Raw genomic sequence first — 7,993 nt, 5'->3', positions numbered from 1 at the left:
TCCTTGTGTCTTTACATGGTCTTTTCTCTTTTTTTCCTGTGTCCTAATCTCCTCTTTTTATAAGAGCACTAATCATATTGATTTAGGGCTATCCTGATAACCCCATTTTACCTTAACTACCTTTTTAAAGGCCCTATCTCCAAATATAGTCACATTTTGAGGTACTGGGGTTTAGGGCTTCAAAATATGAATTTTGGGGAGACACAATTCAGCCCAAAACAGACAGCCTATAGAATCCTAAGTGGAGAGGGCCAGTGGCAACTAGATGTGTGAGTTTAGAGAAAAAAATGTGGACTTACTTGGAATTGAGATGGCTGGGGGTCATTAAAGGCAAAGGAGTAGACATAAAAAATGTGGAGGTTAATGATATGTGTGAGGAGAGAAGGGCTAAGGTCAGAACGCCAAGAATACTAGGTTTAGAGGATGACCAAAGGAAAGGAGGCTCATCCAGGGAACTGAAAGACAGAGGAGGCCGGCGGGGGAAGCCACACAGGTGTTGGGGGGGCAGCAGAAGCCAAGAGAAGGAGATAGTGGTTCAGGAACATATGAGGTAGGATCAATAGTATCATATATTCCCCCAAGTCAAGTAAAATAAATTTAGCCAGAAGAATAGATGTTGCTGATGTTGGTGGGTGAGCTCCTTCAAGCTAGGCCTGAAAAATGAAGGGCTGGATGGTAAGAGTAGATAATACCTGCAACAAATTTGGCCGTGAAAGAGGAAAGCAAGGGTGATAGAGGAGGAAATAAATATTTTTCAATTATTTTAAAAAAGAGATTATGAGTTTTATTTTTAATATCAATACATGAATACATATAAAATTCAAAAGCTATAGAGTAGAAGGCATTGAATAGTAAACTTCTATGCTGCTATTCTCCCCTTGCCTCCAGATATACTCTGACTCTTCCCCACCCTGCTCCTTGTCCGAGGCTGACCCGCATGAAGGACACTTGCATGAAGGACATTAGTGACATCCTTGCACTGAAATTTCCCTCACGGAGTTTACCTTAGGTGGAGATTGGAGGACAGAAGGAGGGTAAGGAAAGGATGATTAACCTTTGGTATCTTTTCCTGCAGAGTCTCCCTAGGCCATGGCTCCTATCAGGCAGCTCTTCCACACTGCTACCCTCTCTGGGTTTCAGGAACTCAGTCCACACATTTCTCCTTCTGCAGGAGCAGGATGGGTGGTAATGGCTTCCTGCCCTAGGGCTCTGCACTTTTGTAAATAGTCCTTTTATTAAATGCTCCTCAAAATAGCCGGTTCAGCTTCCTGCTGGGACTCTAAGGGACACAGTCTCCCTCCCAGCTCTGTTCCCCAGTTCCCTTCCCCAGAGACAAATACAGTCATCAGCTTCTGTGTTTATTCCCAGAAATATTCTATGCCTTATAAAAGCATTTCTTACATATACATATATATGTATAAATATATTGTTTTAAATTATTTTTGTACGAATTGTATCGTTTAACTGCCTATCCTGCACCTTACTTTCTTTTTTTTTGTCTTAAACATAGACCTTCCAAACTTCCTATTCTTTCCTTCTTTTTTAATAGCAGCACAGAATATAGCAGAAGTAAATAAATAAATAAATCTACATACATACGTATATATTTCTAGAAGGATTTCTTGGTCAAAGGAGATATGCACTGTAATTGTGATAGATATTGCCATGTTGCCAATGGTTTTGAAAGTGTTTCCTTATTCATACCTTTACCACACATACTCTTCAAATGTTTTCATCTTTTCTAATTTGGTGAGAAAGTAGTGTCTCATTATAGTTTTAAATTTGTATTTCTCTTATTATATGTGAGATTGAGTACATTTTTTTTGAAAGATGGATTTGTATCAACTTTTTTGCAAACTGTTCATTTTTTTTACTGGGTCATTGGTATTTTTTATTGATTTTTTGAGCTCCTAAGTGAGAAAAACAATTCTTTGTCTATAAATTGTTTCGCAAATATTTTCCCCAGCTTGTTATTTTTCAATTTTGTTCTTCTTTGGATTCTTGGTTTTTCTATCGTACCATTAGAGGGGCCTCTTCCTCTGAGTGGGATGCTCCAGTCTATGATTTTAGATGTTCTTAGGTGACTCAAGTGCTGGATGTGACCACGAAGATTAAATCCTCTAGAGACAAGGTCTTGTTGCTGATGAGGTAGGATACAAACCATCCACAGAGACAATGGAGCTACTCAGGAAGATGGGAGGACTTAGGGAGGGTAAGAAGAACAAGGACCTGTGGCTGAGGGGTGTGACCAGAAGGGGTCTTTGGCTACTGAGGAGAAGTAGAGGACATGAGAGCTGGACTTGAGACTTGATGAGGCGAGAGCTTTTACGCAAAAGTAATGTCAGTGAGTGAAAAGGGTATGAATCCCATCGGCCAATTCTGAGGTTCATAGAAAATGTGAACCTGCCTTTCAAATTGGCTCTCTCAGAGGAGAGCCATGTTTCATTAAGGTAGGAAATAAAAGAAACTTCAATAAAGACTTGAGAATTAGGGTAATTAGTAAATCATAAATGGGACTTATAGAGACTGCAGCAGAAAAATGTCATATAAGGGAATAGTGGGAGGTAAAGTTAGGGAAGATGAATTCAAGGAACAGCCTATTGAAGTAAGAAACATCCAAACCTGTAGAGAATTTTTATGAGTTCATTTGAGCCAAACTGACAACATATGCTGAGGAGCAAGATCTCATATGCTCCAGAGAATAACAATTTTGCAGTTTCTTTTATGCATTCGGTGCATTCAAAATTAAGGAAAGAACAGAAGAAGATTATGTGATGTGAGAGATAGAAAGGCAGGTATTGGATTACAGCACAGTTAACAAGATTAAATGCTCTCTTGAGGGTGGTTCCAGTTTATTCCAAAGGTGTGTTAACCTAGATGCACAGAAACAATGGACAGGATGGGCTGAAGGCAAAGATAAACCTTTTGATAAAGAAGTTATAGGCCCAGGGCATGACTACCCACCATGACCTGCTCAGTTAGGAACTTATAATCAGATCACCTTGCGAGGTTACTTTCATAGAACCCCTCCTTTTTTTTTTGGTTCACAAGTCTCAGGGAGAGATTATAGGAAAGAACTGGTATAGGGTGTCTAAATGATGGTGATGAATAGGGATAGCAGAGATGCTTATCAGGCTACAAAAATGTCAAAAGCATTTGGCCCCAGGAGGTCCCTGGAGTGCCTGTTACCTGGGCCTGAAATGACTGATCTCAGAGGAAGGTGCCATGTCAGGAGCATAGAGAGATTTACTTCTATAAGAGTAAGTTTCAGCCTCTATAGATTGGTTCTCAGGGAAAGCTATGAGTGCAAAACTGTCAGATCTGTGGGTGCTCAGACAGCAGAGGCCTGAGGGGGCAAAGGTCTAGTCATGGTGTGGTGGGTTTGGGCGTCACCTGGAAGTGTGTGTGAGGGTAGGGGAGAGTCGGGGTGGGGATACAAGCTGCCTGGATAGCCCACTGCACTATGGCCATTCCCTAAGGCTCTTTGATAATTACAGTATGGTTGAGTATCTCTCATCCTTCTATCCATCCATCTTGCCAGCCATCTACCCATTAATCTAACTACTATTTGAAATCAGCAATCCTTTCATATGAGTTCAAATTCTTTAAACAATGCATAAATATGTTTGTTAATTGATCCAGACTAGCTTTCTACCATCCCATCCTGACAAAACTAAGTCTAAAAACAGAATCCCAGAATGTCTTTCCGATTCAATATCAAAAGAATGACCAAAAAGAGGCCATTTAAATCATGTCCCAGTTTTTAGCTTTCACAACTTTTGACAGCCCTCGTGTTCACTTTTACAAAATATAGGCAGAAGATAGAGTGACCATATTTTCCTTTTCCTGACATACTCTGTCAAGCAAAGACTATATTTCTCCCACAGCAGAATTTTAGTGCAGTAATTTTTAACTGTTTTTTGGAGGGGTGGGGGGCGGTCAGAGGCGAGGATTGGGGGGGTTGGCATAAACCTTTTTGAGACTCCGATGAAAGCTATGGGACATTCTCAGCAGAAAAATACACACGCACAATTTTGCTCCCTATTCTGGAATCCCGTCTGTGTAGCCCAGACGCAGGGCCTGCTTTACAGTCACGAAAGACCAGTGAAGATTTATGCGATGTCAGTGAGTTAGTTCTATGTCCATTAGGTCCTGTCCGTCAACAAGAAACAAGGATTCAAAGCTAACAAAGTGGAAACTTCTGGTATCCATATTTACCTTGTAACTCTTCCGCCCCCGTTCTTAGCTCTGCCCACATCATCTTCTGAACATATTCTTTTCTTCGAGTCCAGTTGGTACCTTTTAGCTTCTAGACAGTGGCTCATTTATATGGACTGCATCCTTTTCTTGCTGGGATACAAGAGATTTATTGATCTCACAATAAATCCTTTTGCTTGATTTTCATGCGAACCGTCAGTGTCAGGATGTTTTTTGACTGGGAAGGCTTCCATGTCATTTGCATCTCATTAGTAATAGTGAAATAAGAATTTCCCTTCTAATAAAGGCACATTGTAAGTTAATAAAAGCAATTATGTTTTGGCTGCACTAACATAATTCATTGAGTCTCGTTTCCATCTTTATTTCTATATCGACATTTTCTTAGGATTCTTAGATTTTTGGACCTACCTCTGTAAGCCTATAATGATGCAAATATTTTTTTTTATGGAATTGCAGAGACTTCGCCCATCCAGGTTTAAAAAACATTTCTCATAAGCATGACTTGAGCTCGTGTCTGGTTACTGATCAGTCTCTCTCTAAATCTCTACTGGATACTGCAATATTCTGAGTGTTCCAGGCCCATGGTAGCACAGAAGCCCTTGTTACTATCCCGGACACACATTAAAAAGACATTCCAAATAGTGTCAAAATATTTTGACGTTTTTGCTTGACTGATATTTTTGACGCGTAGTACTTAATTCTTTTCTTCAATTTATCATTAAAACAATAGTAAAAACTAATTTTAATATAGAAAGTAAGGTATAATTTTTTTCAGGGTATTGAAAGCATTTTATTAAGTTGCAATAAGTAGCATGCAGCTGTTTTAATCATAGAAGGGCAATGAAGCTCTGAGACAACTGAGACAACCCGGATGCTGAACTTTGTGTAGCTCTGTTTGATTTGCTTTTGGAGATGCTACCCTGCAAACAGACAATTCAAGTATTTGATAATAATCCAGTTGTGTGTGGTTATGATACTACTATGACCATATGATGGCACAGACACTAGGTACAAGTATAAAAGTGGAGAAGTGCACAAGCTCAGGAATCAGACTGCCTGTGTTCAAAATCAGGCTGCGTTTTACTAATGCCGGGAGAAGGCAAGAGAACTAAAAGTTAAATGAAGCTGTATTCAGAGACTGCAATATGCTGATCAGCCCTAGAACCAGACCATGATGAAACTTGCAAAATAAAGGAAGATTTCTGCTGGGATTGCTAACAAACCATTTACCCATACCATTTACCCATATCATGAAGTCTCATCCTACACAAAATAAAATCATTCATTTCCCATGACTGAAACCATGTATCGAAGGCTAGAAATTGCCAGCAAGCAGGCTTTTCGCACTACATATTCTTACTTTTTCATGCTGTGTGTTCTTATCCTTTCACACTGTGTGCCCATACCATCAAAGGAAAATGAGTAAACAAAGGCTTTAAACTGTAATTCATAGAAACTAAGAATTATATATAAAGTGAATTCCTTAAACACTTCTGGCTTCTTGTTTTTGTTTCTTGTCTTGACTTTTCTTCTTGCCTTTGCTTTTTCTGTCTTGGTCTTTTCTCCGTCCTTCTTAAAAAACTTTCTGTTTAACTCTGGCGTATGTTTGAAATCTTTCCTATGCTCAGTCAAGAACCCTCTTCCTCTGGGTGCAGGGCTTGAGCTCCTCCCAACTCAGGGGAATTTGCCCTATCCTGCATCATTACTAGTTGTGTGATGCTGAAAACATTTAACATCTCTGTGAAATGGAGTGAAAAGTAGTCCTTACCTCACAGCACTGTTGTGTGGGTTCAATGAGATAATGCATACAGAGCCCTACCATAGGGCCTGCTACTCTGTAAACACAAAGGATTACCAGTGTCTAAATTATTATGAATATTTTTTAAAAAACAATATGAGATAGAATTTTACATTAATTGATGCAGCATTTCTTTTCTAGGCCAATTCAGTAGCACAATTTCACTAACATTTTATTTTGAAATTTTTCAAACTTAAGAAAAGTTGAAGGAATAAAACAATGAACAGCTATGCACCCTTCATCTAAATTCACCAATTAACATGCTGCTACATTTACTTTCTCTATTTATACACAAGCAACACACTTCCAGAAACCTAAATAGTTTTTCTTGATTTTCTAAAAAGCATTTTTATCTGTCTTTATTCAATTATTCCCATTTTCCCCTTATCTTTTTCTAATGTGGCCTGTTTTCATTTTTTTCACAGTTATATTTGATTTTCTTTTTCTTTTATTATTGCTTTTTAATTTTTATCTTTTTATTAGATTTAACATTCAATATTTTATATTAGTTTTTATATCATTTTTATATTAGTTTCAGGCATACAGCATAGTGGTTAGACATTTATATAACTTACAAAGTTATCCTGCCTGATTAGTCTAGTACCCACCTGGCACTATACATAGTCATTACAATATTATTAACTGTGTTCCCTATGCTGTACTTTATATCCCCATGACTATTTCGTAACTACCAATTTTTACTTCTTAATCCCTTCACCTTTCTCACCCAGCGCGCAATCTCCCTCTGGCAATCACTAGTTTGTTCTCTGTGTCTGAGTCTGTTTTCATTTTGTTTGTTCATTTATTTTGTTCCTTAGATTCCACATATAAGTGGGATCATATGGTATTTGTCTTTCTCTGACTTGTTTCACTCAGCGTAATACCTTCTAGGTCCACCCATGTTGCCAATGGCAAGATTTCTTTTTTTATGGCCAAGTAATATTCCATTACACATATGTACCACAACTTCTTTATGTAATCATCTATTGATGGGCACTTCCATATCTTGGCTAGTGTAAATAGCGCTGCAGTGAACATAGGGGTGCATATGTCTTTTTGAATTAGTGTGTCAGTTTTCTTTGAATAAATACCCACTGTTTTCATTTTTTAAACCCATTGAATATAAGTTGCAGGTATCTTGCTCTTTAGTTCCTAAGTTCCCAACTGTATGCAGTTCCTAAGAATAAGGACATTTTCTTTCATAAACCTGATGTTATCACACATAAGAGAATTCATCATAACTCCATAGTTATCCCATATCTAGACCATATTCAAAGCATATTCAAATTTATGCAATTGTCTCAAAAACATTTTATAGCTGTTTTATTATTGCTGTTGTTTTTGATGTTCTATCCAAAAATCCAATCAAAGTTCTTGCATTGCATTTGGCACTTTTAACCTACAGTCCAGTTTAAGTCAGCAAACTTTTAGAATATCTCATATTTTGGATTTGTCTGAAATTTCCCTTTTGGAAAATTTCTTTCAATTTGTTCCCCTTCTCCCTATAGCTAATGCTGTAGACCTTAAGTGGGCCAATCATGAGGATCCCTAAATCATTGCTTTCCTTTGTGAGAGATCCTCCATTCAACAAATGTCTCTTCAGGTTATTTATCCCTACTCACTATGTGGTACTACTGGCTCTAGGCCTGGGTGTTATGGCAAGGCAGAGTATAATAAATTAAGATTTGACCTGCTGTAAGTGATAGAAAACCCAAACAGCAGTAGCTCAGATTATATTTCCTCTCTCTCTCTTTTGTCAAAATCTGAAAGTAGACAGCCTCAGGCTAATATAGTAATCCACATATCGGGCTCCTCTATATTGTTGCTTCAACTCAAAATCTGAGATGACAGGTCCAGCTCAGGCCATCATGTCCCCTTGTCAGCCAGGAGGTAGAAAAGGGAAGAAAAGAGAACACTCTCTTTTTAAGAACACTTCCTAGAAGTTACACCTACCATTTCTACTCGTATCTCATTAGC

The sequence above is a fragment of the Pteropus alecto genome, unplaced genomic scaffold (genome assembly GCF_000325575.1).
Source record: "Pteropus alecto unplaced genomic scaffold, ASM32557v1 scaffold7, whole genome shotgun sequence".
Taxonomy (NCBI): Eukaryota; Metazoa; Chordata; class Mammalia; order Chiroptera; family Pteropodidae; genus Pteropus; species Pteropus alecto.
Note: the sequence above shows the minus strand (reverse complement) of the source record.